This window comes from Mesoplodon densirostris, chromosome 20, assembly GCF_025265405.1.
Source record: "Mesoplodon densirostris isolate mMesDen1 chromosome 20, mMesDen1 primary haplotype, whole genome shotgun sequence".
Lineage (NCBI taxonomy): Eukaryota > Metazoa > Chordata > Mammalia > Artiodactyla > Ziphiidae > Mesoplodon > Mesoplodon densirostris.
In genome coordinates this window covers 24,888,148-24,912,109 of record NC_082680.1, presented here as the reverse complement: position 1 = coordinate 24,912,109, position 23,962 = coordinate 24,888,148, and the positions used below count along the sequence as shown (strand labels likewise).

Sequence of the window (23,962 nt, the reverse complement as noted above, 5' to 3'; positions counted from 1 at the left end):
TCCATTTGAGCCTACAGAGTAGGCATTCTTACCCCATCCTAAAGGTGAAGAGACCTAGGATCAGAAAAGTCAAGACTTACTCAAGGTCATAGAAATAGCACTTCAAAGAACATCATCTTCCAACTATTCTGATGTCCTTTATACTGTTTCAGCAACAGAAAACTGTGCATTTAAAAAAGATGAATGTGTACTAAATATATTTCATTAAGGATTGGTATGAGGGGAACTAAAGGACCTTCCTCAAGGTCAGGAAATTTGGAAGTAACCTCCTATTCCTCACTCTCTGCACCACAATTTATCCCTTGTTGATAAGTCATGTGGAAATTACCAGGGGCTTTTTAAAGCAGTGGAGGTATCTGAAGGCAAACCGCCCAGGCAAGTCCAGTCGTGTGTCCATAAGGGGAGAGACTGAGCACTTTGCTCTCTCTTTCCCCTGTTGAAATACAGGGAGTGCTGACTGTCCACAGGTGTTCATGGACACTTGCTACCAATTTACCCCCCTTCTCATTGCTATCTTTCCTTCCATATCTAGTCTCCAACTGTTTTGAGCATCAGCCCTAAAGTAGGCTAGAGAAGAGTCAAATAACTGTCTAGAAGTTAGAATTATAACTTCAAAAACCTTTTTTTTTTTACCTTATTTGGGGTTTTTGGAGCTAAGAAGGTAAGTTGACTCAAGAAAAGACTTTAAGCAACAAAATCTTTTTTGTTCTTTGATTTTAAAATATTATTATAAACATTTAATATTTAACAGGGGTAGTTTCTAAGTAGAGAATCTGTCTTATGATTTTTTTCATTAAGAAAAATATGTATAAGCCTTTGTTTCCAAATGTTTTTGTTTGTTTGTTTGTTTCTTACTAAATCTAAGTAGGCTCTACTTGGATCATCCATTGTATGTAAAATAACCACTTCTGAACGAAATCTAGAAAGAAGGGTACTTCTCACTGGCTTGGTATCATGATTGATGGTGATTGATCTATAACCACAACCCTCTTATCAGAAAAGTCGATTCAAAACAATCCAACAAAAATGTAAATGTGATAAATTACAAAATGTAGGGAAAAACACAGACCCACTTAGGTCAGAGGAAAAGTGATTAGAAAATGGATTTTCTGAAATAAAAGAAAGCAGCGGGTCAGGTCAGTGTGTCCTTCTATCTACTAAGCCACAGAGATAAAGAATCCAATTGATGCTGAAAAAGATAACTGGATAGAAACAAAGATAAGTCCATTGATCTGAGTCAAACAGAAACAGAATTAGTGCTTGCATGGAGATGGACAAGTTCTGAAGGGAACGAGCTGCTTGTAGGTTTATAGGCATAAATAGCTCCCAGTTCTGGTGAATTCTGTAAAGAAGACCCAGTGAGAGCAGGGAGATACTTGAGTTGCAAAAGGGTCCTAAAAGATTAACAGCAATTAAATAAATAAATAAATAAAAGATCGGCAGCAACATGGTGAAAAGTTGCATAGTGCATCAATAAACAAAGCAAGAATTCTAAAATAATTAAAACTATCCTTTGTCTCTTTAAGATCCTGCTTATTAAAAATCAACAGACCCGTTCCCAGTTACCACAGCTAGTAGATCTTTCCAAAGGGTGGTGAGAATATTTTTAGATAGGTAGAGCAAACAGCTAGACTCTGACATGGCTATAAAGAAGAAAACAGAATGTAAATGGACTAAAGGTCACGTGGCAAAGAGGCGATTCTGTTTTGTGGTCTACATGTTGGAGCCAAGAGTAAGTTTCTGAAAGAATTTCACTGCTGAAAACTAAAGCTCAAATCTGTATATGTGGAGGTGCTAACTAGTGACAGCTCAGGGATAGCTGCATGAATAGAAAAATAGATGGAGAACAGAAAAATTGTTTTTCGGACGTGACTGCAAGTGGTTGGAAAAGTACATAAAAATAATTTTCCCTAGAATGAATGAATGACTATATATATGTGTGTGTGTGTGTGTGTGTGTGTGTGTGTACATACACACACACACACACATATATATACATATTTTTTAAGGAAGTAAGAGAGATTTAAGTTATTCAGAAAAATGCTAACAGCAGCTGTGAAAAGTTAAGCTAACCTAGATACTCAGGGCAAAATTGTAGGAAGGTTAATTTCTGGGTGATGAAACATTGAGAATGCAGCTGTAAGTTAAGGGGGTTCAAGTAACTGATTGCAGGGATTTTTTTTAAGTCGGAGTCAAGATTTGGGGCCTGGAAGTATAGACTGAAAGGATTTTCTCAAGAACCAACTAAAAGAATTAACGACAGCTGACCTCAGGTTACAAACAGACAAAAGCGAGGAAGAAGAACAAGATTTATCCCTTAAAGGGAGGCAAAGCTGGACTCTCTAATTATCTTGTGTCCCTGTAACTTTCTGTCTCTAAGAGTGAGTGTCCCCCCACCGGCCCCCTTGCAGGCAGGTCATTTCTTGTGCTCTAATGGTTGGCTAAGTGTGATGCTCCCGACGAGACAATAAAGGGAAAAAGGACCAAGGGATTAGGAGGCAATCCCCAGAGCATGACATACTATTTAACGGGTTGTGTTTATTGCTTGCTTGTAGGTGGACGCCTACGACACAACTTCCTGGAGGAGGCCTCTGTGCTGGGTTCAGATGTTTATCATTGGGATTGTCAAAGTACCTAAGAGGTACTGTGCATTAGACTATTTCAAGCAGAGAAGGGAGATGGTCAGCAGTCCTGAAAGGCTGCCCTCTATGAAGAGCTGGGGCTGGGGAAGCCAGACCATAAAATCTTGGGGCCCCTTTCTAATGCCATTGACCTTTCACACCACACTGTTTCTGGCTTCCATAACCCTCTCACTGTACCTTTCCTGTGGCCCTTACTCACTTGTGACTTTATCATTATTCATACAGAGTGTGTAGTTCTCCCCTACACTGCGTACTCTTTAATGGAAGGGTCTAGATTTGGCTTATCTTTATATCCACCTTAGCACAATACACAGCCCCTATTGGGAACTCCATGAATGCTTTTTCAATGAATAAATGATTTCTATGAATTGAGCTCTTTGAAAAAATTTCTCACTCAAGGGAAGAAATAGTCTTCTGCAGCGGCTGTGTGTTGGACTTGAGTATGCACTGGATTTCGCTCAGCACCTATTGTAGGATTCAGTCAAGGACAAACGATAAGAGATGCATGCTAGCAGATTCAGGGCAACAGCTCTGGTCTACAGCACACGTGATTTGGGCTCTAGGACTAAGAAGGAGGCTGTAACAGAGGACAGGTTTTCTTCCTAATCATTTTGCCAAAAAGCTGTTGAAATTCCAAGCAAACACCAAGAACTAAAATACAGTAAGATAAAATAAAATTAAATTTAAATAAAATAAAATACAGAACCACATGGGCATATTCACTTCCTCTGGATATGGTAAATGCTCAAGCTTCTTTTCTCCATTCTTTTGTCTTTATATTGAATTCATTCTAAAAAGATACACATGTGCTTGTACATTTTATATCTGAAAGATTTGTGTCTTTATGTGAGGCAAGGTTAAAATTGTGCTAAGTTAAAAAATGATGAAGAGGATGGGAGTTGAAGGGCCTGCAGATGAAATCCTGAGGGGTTGCATGTGTGCTTTTATTATTCATTATTTAGTTTTCCTATCTATTATGAGTTATTGCTTCAGATCAAATACGTGTGATTTAAAGAGAAAAACGTGTTGGGAAGAAAACGTTTCTGGGAAGAAAGAGTTGCAAGGCCCTTAAACACACTGACCAGGTAAACCTATCCATATCCTCAACTGTCCCACAGCAAACTAGATTCCACAAGGAAATGGAGGGTAAAGCACACTGGTGACGTAAGGATGCCTTTCGGTAGGTCTTTAGACCTCATTGTCCAATGCTCTTGCGAAGAATCATAACATCACAATTTAGAGTTGGAAGAGATCTGAGGAACAATCCAGTTTAACTGTTTCACTTTACTTTTGAAGAAATGGAAGCCAAGGATTTAGATTATTTCTTCGTGTAACATGACCAGTGTCTATGTTGGAATCAGAACTCAGGTATATATTCAGATGTAGTTTTCAATGCTACCAAGGGATCATCCAGCCATTGGATTTTTTTTTTAAATTGAAGCGACAATTAGTATCATCAGAGAAAATTTGGAATATATAGAAGTATAGAGAAAAGTAGTAGTTTGGGATTGACATGTACACACTGCTATGTTTAAAATAGACCTACTGTGTAGCACAGGGAACTCTGCTCAATATTCTGTAATAACCTAAATGGGAATGGAATTTGCAAAAGAATAGATACATGTATACGTATAAATGCATCACTTTGCTGTACCCCTGAAACTAACACAACATTGTTAATCAACTATACTCCAATATAAAATAAAAAGTTAAAAAAAAACATTACCTGAAGGCCCATCACCCTAATTACTATTGTTATCAGTTCCTCCTTGCATTTATTTGTTTTGCTGACACACTTTTACATTTTTTTCTTTTTTCATTATTCTTTTTATACTGTGCTTTGTTATCCTAATACTTTATCAGAAGTATTCTCCCCACCATGATTCCATGACTGCATAATATCAAAGGAGAGTATAGGCTATATTTTATATAACCATTTCCATAATGTTGGGCATTGCCTCCATCTTTTTATGTTCGTAAATAATAGTGCCCCAAAGACCCCTATTCAGAAAATGCTTTATACGAAAAGATAATATTCTTAGAGTAGCTTTCCAGAATAGTAATTGCTAGATTAGGGGGTATAAACATTTTGAAAAATCATAATACATATGGTAAAAAAGCTCACTGTTATATATAGTTTTAAATTATTGTCTTTGTTGTAGTCATATTCTCTCAGAAACAAATTACATTAAAAAAAAAAATCCTTCCTTAACTGGCCTGCTCACCAGTTTGGGAAAGTTGACTGTCAGCAACAGGTCAGGTATGGGCCCAACAACTTTTTTCCTTAAAGAGGTAAATTTGGTCAAAGGAGTATTCAAGTCATGCCCATTAGCCTGAATCCTGCAGCTACTACATGGGCCTGAGGCCTCTCTCAAAAAAAAAAAAAAAAAAAAAAGGAAGCAGTAGGTTTAAGTTATGATGGCAGATATGACAGCAAGAAATGGCCTGTAAGACCATGTAACCAACTGCAGAGAGGCTGGTTGTCGTCACGGTGAGCATCCTTTGCAATGATGCAGGACTTTGCCAGTGACGGCAGGCTTTTCCTTGTTTAGGGGACCACTGGGATGAGATGGTTTGATAAAAAGAAAACAAGAACCAAACACGGAAGAACCTCAGGATTCTAAAATTTTACAGCTGGAAATGCCCTAGATATCAGCAAGCTCTGGTTCATTGACAATATTTAATAAAAACTAAGGCTTGGATGGATTTAATGGCTTGTATAAGTAATGCAACCAGTTAGTGACAGAACCTCTTCAAAAAAGACATCTCAAACATTGTCTAAATGAAAAATGAAACTGTCTCCCAGACTCTATCGCAGCAGCATTAACATCTCTATTTTCAGAAATTGTGTTTTCTGACAAGAATACAATTTTTCTTTTGTATCACCACTTTAGATGATGTTTAGATTGGGGGTCATTCCAGGACTGCATAAAAGAGCAATGAACTGGGATTCTCACCCAAATGAAGCCCCAGTCTATGAGCCAGATACTTCAATTCCCTAATCTATAAAATAGTCCTGCTCTGGCTACACCATTAGGCCAAAACAAGTTTAAATTCGGGAATGTATGTGCAAGTAATTTGAAAACACCAAACTTTACTTGAATGTAAGGAATTCTAAGTATTGATATCATTTTCTCTATTCATAATGTACCATCAAGGCTGGTCAATTTCAAGTTAAAAGAACTTCAGGTTGGGGCTTCCTTTTTAGAGGTGGTAGTGAAATTTAATTTTCATGAATATATTTCAGGGCTCCAGAAACCTGACTTCAGAATTTAATGATGGAACACAACTGAAAACTGGATTCTCCAAAATAAGCAAGTGAAAGAAAATGTTTAAAAAATCCACATCAAGGAAACAGGGTGCCAGGTACACACAGCTTCACTTCCTTTACTAGATTTTGGGGAAATTTAGCATTTAAACATTTTCAAGTACAAGCCTCTTATTTTATAAAGAAGAAATAGAAGCCCGGAGAGGTGAAGTGTGATTTTACTTAGTTATTGGAGGTCTGTGGCTATTTTATTCAACTTCTCTGGTAGTTGAGGAGAATTAGGCAATTTAAAAATAATTGGCTAAATGACTAAATGTTAAAAGGGCACAGGAGGTGTTCTGGGTGATTGCTGCTTGAAGTTAGATACAGAGAAAGGTAAATAGCTGGAGGATGGCATCTCTAAGCTCTTCTATTGAATACAACACACACAAAGCTCTTTGCTTATAGACAAGTGGCTATCCTAGTATATTAGGCTGTTTTAGAAAGCACTTGTTTTGTTCCCTCTGTGGACTGTGGTTGAAATTAGATCAGAAGACATGTTTTTTTGCAAATCTGTTTTCCATAATATGGAAGTTTCTTGTTTATACCTAAACTTTCTTTTAAAAGGAACTTTTTAGAAAAAGGGTCTTTAGCACTATTAAGACAGGAGACAAGCTGAGTCAACTTGAAGGATAAGAGCTTCATAGGTGTCATCCATGATATTTTTCCATTATCTACCCATCAGAGCAGGCATTTTGAGAAAGTTCTATTTTAATGAGAACGGAAAAATAAGAAAAGCATCATTGAGCTCAGAAGGATTAATCACAGAGCCCTGTATTCAAAATTCAGCGATGCTTGCATCACACACACACACACACACACACACACACACACACACACACACACATATATTCTCTCTTTTTTCCTTTTTAGCTCGATGAAAATTTACAGTCTGATAAGATATATCATCTGCTAACATCTAAACAGAGGTTTCATGCTGGGGTGTGTTGCCTATATGAATAGAATCATTGGCTTTTCTTTATTTCTTGGAGAATTCTTAAAGTGGAGACAAAAGACACACAAAGAAAAGAGGAGGACAGTATACTATATTCTGTATTCAGATGGAGAACTGAGAATAACTCTTTTTGTTGTAGTATGCTCTTGAAAATTATTTAAAAGCAGAATCAGTGAAAAACAGGGTTTTTTTCCCCAAGCCTGCAGTGACCCCCCTTTTATTCACAGGCTGGCAGAACAAAACGCTGACTGAGTTTATAAATGGATTTAGAGAAACTGATGAATCAGGCCCGAAAACTAAAAGATCCAGCCAGCAAAAAGTGAAATCGAGGTGACTTTTTCAAGCATCAAATGTTCCAGGTTGAAAGGCATTCAGGTTCACTTAGTTTGCTCTCAAATTGTAAACTTTGACAGGTACTTAAAAGTCCATCCCAGAAAGTGTTTCAACAGCTCATCGGCAGTTAGTCCGTCATGCTCACAGCCTAGACCAGCTGACGACCCACAGCTCACTTCACGTTAAATGTTTAGTTACTTTCATCTGTGAAGACACAGGCTGTTTGCTCATCAGCTCCAGAAGGAGTGAGACAGCTGTATACAGATACACAGTCTCCAAACTGTTACTAATCACCATGTGCAAGAAGTAAAATACATGGTCTGATTCATCTGAGATCATGTTTTCTGATGCTTCTCATTTGTTCACTCTATATGTTTATTGGGTCCCATCTATGTGTCAAGCACTCTTGCCAGGGCTGGAATTACTTCCATGAACAAGCAGGTGAAGTCCTTCTTTCATGGAGTTTACCTTCTATTTCAAGGGTTTTTTTTAGCACCATTAAGAGAAGGGGCTGGAGACAGACAAAAGACAAATCAGTAAGAGCAGTGACAAACACTCTGCAAAAAATTAATGTGAGGTGCTCTGAAGGTCAAGGACTGGTAGCAACAGTAGACTGAGGTCAGAGAAGCCCTCCCTAAGGGTGTGATATTTAATCTGAAATCTGATGACAGAAGTCCCCTTCTGCAGATCTGAGGGGAAAGCATTCTAGCTATAGAAAATAACAAGTGCAAAGACCCTAAGGTATAACAGAGGAACAGCAACAAAGGCCAGTGATGTTGGAATACAGCAGACAAGAGGGTCAGTGATGGGGAATAAGACCAAATACGGGCAGGATAAGGCGTTTAGATTTTATTATAAAAGGAGGGAAAAGCCATTGGAGACTTTAAGTGAGAGAGTAACGGAATTTAATTCATGTTTTAAAGAAATCATTCTGGCTGTTCTATGGAGGATTCACTGGAAGGGGCAAATGTAACATCAAAAAGATGAGTTTGAAAACCATTGTGAAACTAGGCAAGAGGTTATCATGCTTTGGGCTAAGGAGAAGAAGTAAAGATAGAAAAAACTGGAAGGATTCTGGGGATTTGGGGAATTAGAAATTATAGGATATGTGGATGGATTAGATGCAAGGGTGGGAGGATGGTGAGGTAAAGAGGAATAACTCGCAGAGATCTGACTTGAGTAATTGCTATCTACCTAATTACTTGAGTAATTACTTGAGTAAATGGGTAGATAGCAGGGGTATTTACTGAAATGTACAAGACCAGCAAAAGAGTTGGTTGGGGGGAAAGCGGTGTTTTGACTGTGAAATTGGAGATGCCTAGTTGCACATGAACCTATGAGTCCTGGGGTTCTCAGAGGCAGGAGCTCGACCTATAGACCATCGGTATGCACATGGTATCTGAAAACATTTGACTGGGTGTAATAAGTGAAGAGAAAGAGGCCCTGGAACACTTGGACATTTGGAAGTTCAGTAAAAGAGAAAGAATAAAGGACACTGAGAATGAGTGGTCAGTGACAGAGAGGGAAAACCAGGAAGAGAGATTTCCTAATGGAAGACCTGGCTGATCCTTCCCTCCCCCTTCGCTGTATTTACGGGGGAAACAAACACAAACTCCAGAAGGAATGAGAGTTTCTTAGTAATGCCAGTCCTCACAAATACCATTACTCATTGGTTTCTCATGGATGACATCTTCTGAGAGAAGGGAGAGGAAGCCGTGATATTAGGAAATGATTTCATCTGCAACGAAGATATTAAAGGTATGGATGGGCTTCCCTGGTGGTGCAGTGGTTGAGAGTCCGCCTGCCGATGCAGGGGACGTGGGTTCGTGCCCCGGTCCGGGAGGATCCCACATGCTGTGGAGCGGCTGGGCCCGTGAGCCATGGCCGCTGAGCCTGCGCGTCCGGAGCCTGTGCTCTGCAACGGGAGAGGCCACAACAGTGAGAGGCCCGTGTACCGCAAAAAAAAAAAAAAAAAAAAAAAGTTATGGGTGATGAAAACATGCATATACATGATGGGAATATCACACCAAAATTCACAAAGCAAAACCTACAGGAAATCAAAGAAAACTGGGCAGAAATATGTTAGTAGTGGGAGCCTTTCATTCCCCTCTCTCAGCCTAGGAGTAATCAAGCTTTGGCTTCTGACATCTGAAACAATGGGGATGAAGTCTCTTGTTATTTTATTCTCCTTTGAGCTTTTGATCCATGCTTTAAAAGTTAAAGCTATGTAAGGTCAGAAAAAAACTGTCTGAACCTGGATCCAATGCACCTTTTAAATCCCCTACATGCTGAAGGCCAAACCTTCTGTAGCTAGGAAGAGTGAACATTTAAATAATTTACATAGATCACATCAATTAACCATGAACCCACACATATATTCCTTCTGTGTATGAATACACTAACTACAAACCTCTCTCTCCTGCTCACTATGCCTTGTTTGGCTCAGACAGAATACAACAAAATAAGAATTTTTCCCCAAAAAACCCTCCTGAATTTAGGGGTCCCTTAATCTGTATACCACATCCTGGTTGCAAAGTGATTTGGCTCAGTTACATGCAAATGAATAAAGGAACACTGCAATTCAAAAGAAAAGATTAAAGTAGACACATTTTCTTTTTTGCCAGGCGTTGTTTATTCTTTAACCTAAGAGGAGTCATATTACATACATATTTTAAAATTAAGTTCACAAAAAGGAAATCTGAAGAGAGATTTTAAAATTTCCTTTTAAATTGCGAGGGAGTCTTCTAGTCTAGTTTCTATTGTTTGGGCTGGAGAAAAAAGATCAGCAATGAGGCTGAAATGATGTACTTTCTTCAAGGATGCACAAAGCAGGAGTGCTCCAGGAAAGGAACCACTGACAAATGCGAAAGTACTTTGCAGAAAGGAGTTGAGGGCCATACACCACTAGATCCCATGTTCCATGCGGGCAGGGGGCCATGTTTTTGCTTACCTCTGAATGTGGAACAGAGTCTGACAAACAGTAGATGCTCTAAAAGTAGCTCAGGAGTGAAAGAACAAACATAACCACTATGTAGGCTGCCCTGTGACAGACTGCAGTTGCGGAGAGAGACACTCTTCTTTCAGCAGCAAATAACAATAAGGAGGCATATTTTTCTCAGGTGCTTTTAAGAAATAAAACCCATTCTCTTTGGGGAAAAAGAAGGGAATATGAGAAAACCACAGTGCAAGTTATGAAGACTAGAGGTCAGAACACAGCGCTGAATTTGTATGAAACAGAAAGATGCAAAAAGCACTGTTTTTCACTCAGAGAGTTTGTTGTTATGGAGAAGAAAATTCTGTTGAGCCTACATAGGAAATAATTCTAAAATAACATAGCTCTATGAAAGAAAGATTGAAACAATTTCTCCTTCAAGGACTGGCATCTGATAAAACAATTAGTAAAGATCAAGGGCATTAGTCATAAGTAGATCCCTCTCTTCAGCTGTTGATGTGATCTTCTAAGGGTTTAAAGCAATACATTGTAATCTGGCTGATTGGGTTCCTCAGCTGTGATGACCAGGCTTCTCTGATTATTAACCTAATTGCTACCGAAATCAAGGAAAGCTATTCAGTGATTGCTTCTTGATTTTTTTTTTTTTTTTTTTCTTTTTGCGGTATGCGGGCCTCTCACTGTTGTGGCCTCTCCCGTTGCGGAGCACAGGCTCCGGACGCGCAGGCCCAGCGGCCATGGCTCACGGGCCCAGCCGCTCCGCGGCATATGGGATCCCCCCAGACCGGAGCACGAACCCGTATCCCCTGCATCGGCAGGCGGACTCTTACCCACTGCGCCACCAGGGAGGCCCGCTTCTTGATTTTTTAAAAGATATTTTGACTCGTTCATGCAGTATCTTTTATTTATCTTGTGTCTTGAGCAATGCCTGCTCTACTTTTGTTTTGATTCAACTTGGAAATATAATTTATCAGTACAAACCTGAAACTTAGCAGTATGTTATTATTTAAGGGTCAAATTGGGCTGTGATGAAATTCACAGAACTCAGAAAAATCAACAAATCATCTACAGGGAGTTGATTCAACGAGGGAAGGACTCTATTGTATTGTAATCGAATTTCAGAGAGAGAGAGACTTGAGATAGTACACAGACTTTATTTTATAGGCATAGAAAGAGTGGGTTAGCATTGGTGCACTCATTTGGCAGATGTTGTTCTGGTTGTATTATGTATGGTACCTCATTTCACGCTCCCAGTAAATCAAATGAAAAAACTGAACATTCATAAAGGCAAGTGCTTTACTTATGGTCAATCACATTGTCTAGTGAAACTAAATCAGGGCCTGAATGTATTTTCTCTGCCTTCTCCTTTCTTTCCACGACTGGGCACTGCCCGTGGCATTCTTTCTTGAATGGAAACCCAATCAAGGTCATGGGTGTTTTTAAAAACGGAGTTTAGATCAAGAAAAAATCTCAAAACAGTGAAGTTTCTTCTATAGGAAAAGGTTTTCAGAGAAAAGTGGGGGTGGGGGGAATACATCCAGGTACTAAATAAGAATATAATAACAAAAATTAACCTTTCAGTGGGAAGTGGCTCATGATTATTTGTTCTGTGTTCCCTCCTATAGTTTTTGCCCCAAAGAGTCACTTGCGGTTCACAGGCTGAGGACAGCCTGTGGTTGATGCATCAGAAGAGAAATGGGAGGAAAGAGGATTCAGAGTCCAAGACCTGGGTCAATGCCAATTCTTTCTCTTACTGAGATTGAGGTATTTGACAGGTTTTTTAATTTCCCTTGTAATTTGGTTTTCTTCTCTCTAAAATAAGGACCTATCTTACAGGGCTGTGGTGAAGATCAAATGAAATAATGTAGATTTTTTTTTCATAAATTTATTTATTTTTGGCTGCATTGGGTCTTCATTGCTGCACGCAGGCTTTCTCTAGTTGCGGCGAGCGGGGGCTATTCTTCATTGCAGTGCACAGGCTTCTCATTGCAGTGGCTTCTCTTGCTGTGGAGCACAGGCTCTAGGCACGCGGGTTTCAGTAGTTGTGGCACATGGGCTTCAGCAGTTGTGGCTCATGGGCTCTAGAGCGCAGGCTCAGTAGTTGTGGCACAGGGGCTTATTTGCTCCGTGGTATGTGGGATCTTCCCAGACCAGGGCTCGAACACATGTTCACTTCATTGACAGGCGGATTCTTATCCACTGAGCCACCAGGGAAGCCCCTGTAGATTTTTTTTTTTTAAAGGCCATGCACTGGTGGTTCTTTACCCTATCAGACCGAATGTCCTCTTTTTATAATAGTTTGTAAATCACCTTAACTATCTCAAAATGAAGTTTGTAGATGCTATATCTTATCTACAAAGATACCTTTTAAATAATCAAAATCATGCCTGTCACATAGAAGAGAAATAGGGAAAAAATTTTGTAATAAACAATACAATACATATCCATAATTCTTCCGCAATTCTACCACCCAAATGACTCAGAAATTCAAAAACATTTTGTGACTCGTTTGACAGCAAACCCTGACATAAACACATGTGAAACTGATGTGGTCTTTATTTTTCCCAGTTAATGTGAATAGCCAGAAGTTTTTTCTGCAGAAAAATTAATGTGTTTCATTATAGGTGCTCTCCTGGTTTTCACTAATAAGGTTACACAATATGCACAAGACATGTACCAGATTATCTGTAAAAACTATGTAGAATTCTAAAGTGCATCTAGCCCCAAGAGTTTTAGAAAAGGAATGTGAACTTGTAATATTACTAATGCTTTACTATGCTAGTATATGTCTGGCATTGTTTTTCGCCTTCAAACCTGTTTAATATCTACAAGGTAAGTACTAGTCTTACTCCCACTTTACAGGTAAGGAAAATGAGACACAGAGAGGTTAAGTAACTGGCCCAAATTCACACAGCTAGTGTGTGGTAAGGAAGGATGGTAAGAGAATGCAGGCAGTCTGTAGCAACCATGCTTTTGCCACTGAATTATACTGTATTTCAATAGGTACATGCTCAAGAATGATTGCTCTGAAAGCCACAAAGTAGTCAGATGCTTGCGCCTCTACCTGGAGACTTATATATTCTCACATTGTAGGGGTGACTTAACTAAGAAGCTATTGGTGTGATATGATTCTCTGAAATGGTGAAATATGCAGTAAATTTCTTAGCAAAACAAAATACATTTTTATTTGATTTACTTGTTAATTGCATGCCTAAAATTCAGTATATAGTAAATAATTTTAAATGATATATAAAACAGAGATAGGCACTTAATGTAAATAATTTTTTTTTTTTTTTTTTTTTTTTTTTTGCGATATGCGGGGCCTCTCACCACCGTGGCCTCTCCCGTTGTGGAGCACAGGCTCCGGACGCGCAGGCGCAGCGGCCATGGCTCACGGGCCCAGCAGCTCCGGGGCATGTGGGATCCTCCTGGACCGGGGCACGAACCCGTGTCCCCTGCATCGGCAGGAGGACTCTCAACCACTGCGCCACCAGGGAAGCCCCCGTAGGTGATTTTAAATAAGTTTAAAACCTGTTGGACATCAAGCATTGGGTAGGAGGCAGGACCATTCTTCATTGTGCCATAGCTGTCTTGCCCACCCTTGACCCTGCCCATCTAAGGCCAGAAGTCCTCCAATACTTGCCAATAAAATAAACCCAGAAATTGCTGAAAGATCCCTCATTGGTAGATACGTCCCAGTTTAGAACCACAGCTGTAAACCATCAGCCATTTTATAAGTACCAGTTACGGTTATAGTACTAATATTAATCAAACCATTCTTTCATGACAACTTTGAAGACTGGGTCAACTAAAATCTGCTAGTAGGACATTCAGACTTTCAACTCCATCATACTACAAAGAAGAGTGCAAACAAATTTTGACCGCATAGATTTTATTGTTTGCTATCTTTGCTATTTTTAAAGTTTTATATTTGATACTTGTTTTGTTTTCTAAAAGATTCTGCCTTTCTGACAAACAACTATAAATAAAATGCACCACACTTTAAGTCATGGGCAAGAAAGAAACCCCAAAGGAAAAAATTATGTCACTACTTTAGGTAGTCGAGTTGTCTACACATATATGGAAAAGGATGAAGAAAGGAAGGAAGCAAAGAAGGAAGGAAGACATCCAAGAACATGACCAAGGTATTCTTTTACTTGTCTTATTTTATGAGTTCTCTGAGCATTACTTCCCTCCTTTTGGAAATCAAACTCATCCTAAATGCCACCTCTTCATGAAGTCTTCTTCAGTCTGATGTCCACGCCCATCAGAATTATTCATTCTCTGGTCTTTGTGCTTCTTTTTCAGTACCTACCTACAGCATAAATAAAGTGTATCACATTGAATATCTGTCATAGTTCTTTGTTGACACTGCTCTCTTATCTCTTGCATTGTAAATATCTTGAATTTAAAACTTTCTTATTCATTTCTTTATCTATCTCATAACACCTTCCAATAGAAACATAGAGAAGAGAAGGGGAAGTGTCTGTTTCTGTGTGTATGGTGGGGTGGGGTGGGGGATCTTTCTGACTGAGATAGAAGAGAGGGGGCCAACTACCTAACTTCCTTAAGTTAAGGGGAAACTACAAAGGATTTATTTTTCATTGTTCTGGTCAATAAACGTTTGGCAAATAAATAAATACGCAAATTGAAACTGAGTTATTCTTAAGGGATTATACCACCAACATAATGTAGGTTAGAAAATACACACAGGAGCACCTGTCTAAGGTTTCTATGCCACAGTGACTTTCTGAGGGTTTAACTGAGATAAGCTTTCACCTTGTCGGTGTAAATGAAGTGGGAGAGTCAGAGAACATGGCAGAGGCCTTGGGACTAGGTCTGCCTCTTCTTTTGCTAATCCTATTCACTACGACTTGAATTTAGACAAACCAAGAGACCCTGCATCTAAAGTAATCTGAGGGCCACTTGCAAAGAGATGTTGCCTTCCTACCCACCTAACGCCTAGTTAACGCCCAGGCTATACTCGAGATACTTTTCAGGGCATGACATGCTTTACGCATCAGGAATTAAACCCTTACTGAAGCCATCGAACATACAGGCTGTTTTCTTAGAGCAAGTTAAAATTTGCAAAGCCCTGACATGGAAAACATGAAGGTGGATTATATCCAGTGTTTGTTTTGAAGGTCAGCACGAGTTTCTCTGTAGCACACTCCACAGGGCAGGGATGCAGGGGCTGGATCTGTAGTAGCCACAGCTGACCGGAGGATGGGTTGCACGGGTGCAGCTGGTTCCTAGCAGCTCTAGAATGAACCTCGTTTCTTAAGTTATTCTAAATGTTTTAGGTTGGTGTTATTTGTTTCAGGAGTTGAATATCAACAACAATGTTTGAAATGACAAATAATTGCTATGGAAGGACCATGTGTTGCCTAAAATTTAACCAAACATTGTATCACAGAAAAGCCTTCTGGGCCATATGGTCCTACCCACCTCCTGAAGGACATTTGTAGTTCTCTCTTTCCTATAAACAGTTTAAAGTAACCATGATAAACATTCTGGTGAAAAGCTAAACTTGCATTTGCTCCTCTCCTGTTGATTATTTGTGATAATAAGAAAATGTTTATGCACACAGAGGCGAAGTTTACGTGGGCAGCCCTAATGCATATACTCCCTTATGGGGTGATTTACTGCTCGTTTATATTGAGAATGAGAAATGATGAACACAATTTTCTGTACTGACACAACATTTCAATAGCTCCTGTGTACTAAGCTCTAAGACTTAGTTCATCATAAGACATTAATTCCAAACAGAACATATTAAGGAGAACGACATATGTCACCTCAGTTATTTTTTTTTCCTTCCAGGGTTGACCACAATATTTTTTCCAAGGGGAAAAAAAATATCATGAAAATTTTCTTTCCAGAAGCATTCTGAATTTTCAAGGAAAGACCTAGAACCTCAAGAAATTCTTCAAAGTCATGGCAATGTTTAACTGAGCTATAGGTACTGAATCTGGGTCTTAATACCTGAAAAACAGTACACACACACATTAGCATAATGTTCTTAGAACTTTTTGGAAGGTTCTACTTAATAAGAGTAGACACCAATGGAGAGTGGCATTCCAAAACTGGATATTCTATGCAGATTCTACCTACTCTCTTCATTGTTACTAGCTATGGAGATACTGTCTATTTGGGGTAAATGTCTGTTTGGGATAAATTAAAGGGAAAGTAGTAGGAATTAGCTAAAAGAGATTTAAATATTGTATCAGAGAAAACACTATTATTTCTATTCTTAAATGGTTCAAAAAGCATCAAAAGAATACCGGAAATGAGGCAAACATACTGTATACTCTTGGACTCACAGTAGCCTTTTACATATTGGAATATCATCATCTATATTTCTGTTCTTCCATCAGATCTTTTGAAACATGTAATGGTTCATCGTTGCCAGGAGATTGAACTCAAAACTTCTCAGGGTGACATATAAAGATTTCTATAATAAAGCCCCAATCTGTCTTTCTAGGATTAGCTATTCCTACTTCCTCTAGCCTCCAACCTGTGCCCCCGAGACTCTAGTACCTGACCTATTTATTATCCCTTGGATAAGACATACCCTTCCATGCCTTGTACCTTTATCCATATTGTCTTCTCATCTTAGAATGCCCTTCTCCCTTTTCTATATCAAGAAATACTATTTCTCAAAGTCCAACTCAAGTATCACCTCTTCTGTGAAGCCTTCCCCATCTCAAAGTCCCAAGCATCCCCTCTTCAGTTTACATCACGATGTGTTACATTTCCATTGTAGCACCAAGCAAAGCCCATTTTTGATTGACAGTCCGTTCCATATGTGTCTTCCCTCCAGCTAGATTCAGAGCTCATTTAAGGCAAACACTATCATGTTATCACTGTGGTAGGTGCTCAGTTAAATGTATATTTTCAGAATTCTCTTGACCAGAAAGAAGTCTGATAGGTGAGCATCCAAACTTTAAATTCCCCCAATAAGCAAATGAAACAGAACAAGACACAAAACACAAGATTAAATTAAAATTTAAGGATATAAAAACTATTTCCCAATGACCCTGATCCAGAGTTAAAAGTTCAACCAAATAAACCTGAAGAGTCATTGAGGGTCAAGAAGCAAAGAGTTGCTATAAACAACTCAAACTATTTAATCTCTGTCTTAATGGAGCCAGAACCACAGTCCTCCCAAATTTCCTAGTTCAGTTGCCAGAGACATGAAATTTTGTTTGAGGCACAAAGAACCACTGGATAGAACATGAGTGTGCTAAAGGTAACTATCGAAGAGAGAAGGAAGACTCTATTCCCCCACAAAAAAGGGACCTCTCCCTGATCCTGTGCTGGGAAGGAGGGCTCTGCATCTGGGTTTCCATTCCCTTCTCACTGCCCTTCTGCCAGAAAGCAACAGCTGGGGGCAGTTCAGGTTTCTGAGTAGAAATGAGTTGAGCCCATAACAGGGTTTCTGGGGCAGGAGAGAGAATAGCAAGCTGGGCATAAAAATGGCGTAATCAAGCAAGGAACCAGATGGCCCTGGTGGTGAGATCTAAGGGCGAATTAGACAAGAGATTTCTGCAGCAAGTCAAACGGGAGTTCAAATGGACATCTTCCATGTCATTCCCCCAAGGTTCCACTTTGGGGACATTTGAGAAAATTAGAATTACTATAATATCAAGATATGGAATGATACTAAAACATGACATGGTTTCAAAGGTCAAAAAAGATCTGTGCATTCCATTATGTTTTTTTTTTTTAAATCTGCTATTTTTGTTAAAAAGGAGTTGAGGGCAACCCCGAGATGTAAGGTTTCCCAATTTTTCTCGAAATGGTTCTGGGAGACCTCCTACTTTCTTCACTCACCAACCAACTCCTCTTTATTTCAAAAAGTGCACAGGTACCCAGATAAGTGACTAAACCACTGCTATCACCCCATTTCTTTCCTGAAGTGCCCCTCCCTTTCCTGACACACAGCCCGAGACAAAGATCTAAGACACTACGCTTTCTCATTTGATCTTCATTGAACGGTACCTTTATTTACATCATTCTTTATCAACCTTAACTCACAAGGTTGTGGTGAGAGTTGAAGGAGACCAAATACATAAAATAAGTGGTGTCCACCCCACATTAGGTGCTCAACAAAATTATTCTATTTCTGCTCAGGCTCCCCGAAAGCCTAAATGGTCTATCTTTGCTCTTAGTCACAGATCCATCATGTTGCCAGGATTTAGACGTTATCCTATATAAAATTCAATCACAGCTCAATTACTTTGGCTCAAATGATCCCTTCTTGTGCCAGTCCAATTCCCATCCCAGAACTTTACGTGCCAGCCATCTTGAACTGTCTGCCCTTCCGAATACACGGTGCTCTGGCGTGACCACACCCTGCGGCACTGGTGGTTTCTTCCCAGAACTACTAGCGCCCCCTTCTGTTTTTACGTGGCACATTCCTCCTGAAGATTTAATGAAATATTCTTACTCAGTGATACCACTGTATCCAAATATATATTGCCACATATATTTCCACTCTTTGCTTTTATATCCCGTCTGTTAGACTGTGAATTCCAGCACATCTTATTCATCTTTGATGGTACACTGCCTGGTGTATAACAGGTGCTTAATGAATAAATGAATGAGGGAATTTTCCTATGATCTGAGCCAACAAAGTTGCACTGTCTATGATTACACTGCTTTTTTTCAGTCTTATGCTTTTTATTTTACTTATTTTTTAAAATTTAGCTTATTGAAGTATAGTTGATTTGCAATGTTGTTAATTTTTGCTGTACAGCAAAATGATTCAGATATACATATACATATATCCTTTTTCATATTCTTTTCCATGATGGTTTATCACAGGATATTCAATAGAGTGTCCTGTGCTATGCAGTAGGACCTTGTTGTTTATGTATTCTATATATAATAGTTTGCATCTGCTATATGATTATAATGTTTTTAACATCTTTAAAAAAAGCCCCACACCTAAAGAAAAATCAGTGTCAGCAATTTTGGAATTAAGTTCTGTTGTTCTTTTTTTTTTTTTTTTTTAAGGCTAGAGACACAACCAAGTCCTTACTGAGCTCTTGGCATTTTCGTTTTATCAGCAACTAATTGCACTTTGAACAATCTTAATTTTAAAACTACTTTCCTTAATACTCTTCTTTCAACTTGTTATTTAGAGACTCACCTCTCAATCCCACCCTACATCCTTTGTAAATACCATAAATACACACACACACACACACACACACACACACTCTCTTCTGAAGATTCGCCCAAAATAATTCAATGTGCTGATGACCTTCAAGATGAAGGCAGAGTAAACAATGAGCACTATTGGAGAAAACATGTCCTGTTGTCAGCTTAACTGTGGGGGGGAACGAGGCGCTGGGGGGCAGAAGAAAGCTCTGGGGAGGGCTGGAGGTACGGAGAGCATCTACCGTAAAAGCTATAACACCGCCACCCCCCATCACTTGTTTACAAAGAAAAAGAAAATAGCTAATTGACGTAGGATGTGGGTGAGCTTGGTTTTCGTCTCCATCTGTTTTGCCTCATCTTGCGGTTGCCTTAGGAGCACATCAGAGCCAACCATTTCCAGTGCTTTAGGGGGTAAAAAGAAATAAAATCAAATAACTCAGAGACTTTGGATCCTCCTCTCAGACTCAGGCCAGCTAAAAGAGCAATTCCAATCCCCTGAAGCTACTATTACGTAAAAATTATGAAAGTGTCGAATTCAAGATCTTGAGAGATTACGCTAATTGAAGTCTTGGATATTTTATTCCTAGCGATTAAATAAAGAACCTGGTTAGAAGTCCTCTTGAAAGCAAAATCTCAAGCAAGTGGCATCAAACATTAATCAATGGCAAAAGAAATCTCGAGTAGGAAAATTTCAGATTCTCTTGGTGGTTTATGTGTTTGATGTTTTTTGTCCAAGTGTGTACATCAACATCAACTGCTGAGAAAAATAAATTTATTTTCCTAGCTTAGACCCACGTAATATTGCATGACTAAATGTAGGAATGATTTAACAGTTGCTTCTGTGGTGTTAAACAAAATCATTTTGTTTTTTCATTCTAAAATATGGTAGAGACTCAAAGTGAAGAGAACATAACTAAGCTCTGAAAAGCCTGCCTCATATCATCTGATTAAATATCTAAATTTTAAAATAATGTTCTACTGAAGTTAATAATCACCCATAAAAATTTCAACCCCTGAGATTTACATTTTGGAAAAAGTCTTCATAAAGATTTACAGTAAGAAAGACATCCTTTCTTTTCTCATGCAATCCATTGTAAACCAACTGTCAACTTAAACTTTAGTTTTTCAGTTTCAGCAAAAATTGGAACTGACTGAGAGAATATGTGAGTCAAGCATAAGATGGATGTATCTCTTGGTATTCTTGTACATTGATAGCCCAACATCATCTAGTTTCCTCTTTATACAACAAAGTATGATGGAAATGTTTCCCCACAGTGATTAGCACTGTTGTGATTTCATGCCTGCAGAAGGCGTGTGTCAGAGGATTTGATCAGACCATTTCCAACAAAAAGCCAAGAATGCCTCATTTTTCTGGCAGCTGTAATTTCCTAGGGCCTTTTGGACTTTGGTGTTCTATCATGAAGGTTATAGATGAAACAATCTTATTCAATAGCTATTTTTAGTTTACTGAGAACTAAGCGTCCTTGGGCGTGAGTTAAGAGAAACTCTTTCCAAAATTTGCCCTGTGGCTTATTACAGTATACAACTTAAGTTCATCTTGCCTGATCATCCCTCTCAACCCACACCTGGTCAGGGTGGAGAAGTTGATCATACAAACGAGAAGGCTCCCAAGCCTTTTATTCATTTCTTTCCTCAAGTACTTCAGTAAAGCAAGAAGAGATACTATGAAATAGTCAAGAGGACAAGCTCAAAGTTTCGATTTTCATTGATGCTGCCAACACTGGCTTCTCTTTTGCCAACAAGAACAGTCTTTCTAAAAACTCCGATCCTATCCAGATAATGCCCCTTCCTAGTCTATTCAAATCTCCGAACCGAGTGAAAAAGGAAACTTAACACTCAGCTGCTTTTAAAGGCACATCCTACCCACATCAGAAAAAGACAGAATAAGTCCTTCTGATACAAGGGTGAGAGTGAACAAACTATTATTTCAAATCTGATTCTGTGCGTGGCAATTCCAGTTTAAAAGTTTTGCCTGAACACTCTATGACATAAATCACAGAAAGATCCTATTTGACCCACCTCCTAGAGAAACGGAAATAAAAACAAAAATAAACAAATGGGACCTAATGAAACTTAAAAGCTTTTGCAAAGCAAAGGAAACCATAAACAAGACCAAAAGACAACCCTCAGAATGGGAGAAAATATTTGCAAACGAAGCAGCTGACAAAGGATTAATCTCCAAAATATACACGCAGCTCATGCAATCAATATCACTAAAACATAAAAACCCAGTCCAAAAATGGGCAGAAGACCTAAATAGACATTTCTCCCAAGAAGATATACAGATGGCCAACAAACACATGAAAGGATGCTCAACATCACTAATCATTAGAGAAATGCAAATCAAAACTACAATAAGGTATCACCTCACACCAGTCAGAATGACCATCATCAAAAAATCTACAAACAATAAATGCTGGAGAGGGTGTGGAGAAAAGGGAACCCTCTTGCTCTGTTGGTGGTAATGTAAATGATACAGCCACTATGGAGAACAGTATGGAGGTTCCTTAAAAAACTAAAAATAGAACTACCATACGACCCAGACTACTGGGCATATACCCTGAGAAAATCATAATCCAAAAACTGTCATATACCACAATGTTCATTGCAGCTCTATTTACAATAGCCAGGACATGGAAGCAAGCTAAGTGTCCATCAACAGATGAATGGATAAAGAAGATGTGGCACATATATACAATGGAATATTACTCAGCCATAAAAAGAAACAAAATTGAGTTATTTGTAGTGAGGTGGATGGACCTAGAGACTGTCATACAGAGTGAAGTAAGTCAGAAGGAAAAAAACAAATACCGTATGCTAACACATATATATGGAATCTAAAAAAAAAAAAAGGTTCTGAAGAACCTAGGGGCAGGACAGGAATAAAGACACAGACGTAGAGAATGGACTTGAGGACACGGTGTGGGGGAAGTGTAAGCTGAGACAAAGTGAGAGAGTGCCATGGACATATATACACTACCAAATGTAAAACAGATAGCTAGTGGGAAGCAGCCGCATAACACCGGGAGATCAGCTTGGTGCTTTGTGACCACCTAGAGGGGTGGGATAGGGAGGGTGGGAGGGAGACACAAGATGGAGGGGATATGGGGATATATGTATATGTATAGCTGATTCACTTTGTTATACAGCAGAAACTAACACACCATTGTAAAGCAGTTATACTCCAATAAAGATGTTAAAAAATAAAAATAAAATAAAATAAAAGTTTTGTCTGACAGTAACAGTTCTGTATATGTGCCATGATCTCAATAAATATCTGGTAATACGGAAACAAACAAACAGAAGTTTAGTTCAGAATTCAACAAATTAGTCTGTTTATTTGAGATCTGGTTTCCTTTCAAGTCCCTATTCCAGGGATATGGAAATAAAAAAATAACACATTTGCCCAAACTGGATTTTATTTTATTTTATTTTTAATTGAAATATAGCTAATTTACAATGTTAAATTAGTTTCAGGTGTACAGCATAGTGATTCACGATTTTTACAGATTATACTCCATTAAGCGGAACTAATAATAAAAATAATAACATATTTGCCTTTTTAGCCATAGAGAGGGGTACTTCCAGGACCAAAGCAGTCTTCTTGGAGAGTAGATTCACCTGTGTCGTTCCTCGTCTCTAACAAAGCCTAGTCTCTGCTGAGTCCAGTGATTCTCAGGTGCATGGAGCCAAATTTAAAGCAATTAGGGAGATTGGTTCAAGATGGTGGAGTAGAAGGAGGTGCTCTCACTCCCTCTTGTGAGAGCACCAGAATCATAACTAACTGGTGAACAATCATCAACGGGAAGACACTGGAAATCACCAAAAAAACACCCCACATACAAGACAAAGGAGAAGCTACAATGAGACGGTAGGAGGGGCGCAATCACAATAAAATCAAATCCCATAACTCCTGGGTGGGTGACTCACAGACTGGAGAACACTTATACCACAGAAGTCCACCCACTGGAGTGAAGGTTCTGAGCCCCACGTCAGGCTTCCAAACCTGGAGGTCCGGCAATGGGAGGAGGAATTCCTAGAGAATCAGACTTTGAAGACTAGCGGGATTTGACTGCAGGACTTTAACAGGACTGGGAGAAACAGACTCCACTCTTGGAGGGCACACACAAAGAACTGTGCACATGGGACCCAGGGGAAGGAGCAGTGACCCCACAGGAGACTGAACCAGACCTACCTGCTAGTATTGGAGGGTCTCCTGCAGAGGCGGGGGGTGGCTATGGCTCACCGTGGGGACAAGGACACTGGCAGAAGAAGTTCTGGGAAGTATTCCTTGGTGTGAGCCCTCCCAGAGTCCACCATTAGTCTCACCAAAGAGCTGGGTAGGCTCCAGTGCTGGGTCACCTCAGGCCAAACAACCAACAGGGAGGGAACCCAGCTCCACCCATCAGCAAACAAGCAAATTAAAGTTTTACTGAGCTCTGCCCACTAGAGCAACACCCAGCTCAACCCATCAGGAAGCTTGCACAAGCCTCTTAGATAGCCTCATCCACCAGAGGGCAGACAGCAGAAGCAAGAGCTACAATTCTGAAGCCTGTGGAAGGAAAATCACATTCACAGAAAGATAG

The 23,962-nt window shown here is 39.3% G+C and overlaps 1 protein-coding gene across 1 annotated transcript in view; it reads right to left on the bottom strand.

Moving 5' to 3' along the window:
• Nucleotides 1-23,962, bottom strand: part of NRG1 (neuregulin 1) — a 1,033,559-nt gene that overhangs the window by 266,398 nt on the left and 743,199 nt on the right. The window lies entirely within an intron of this gene.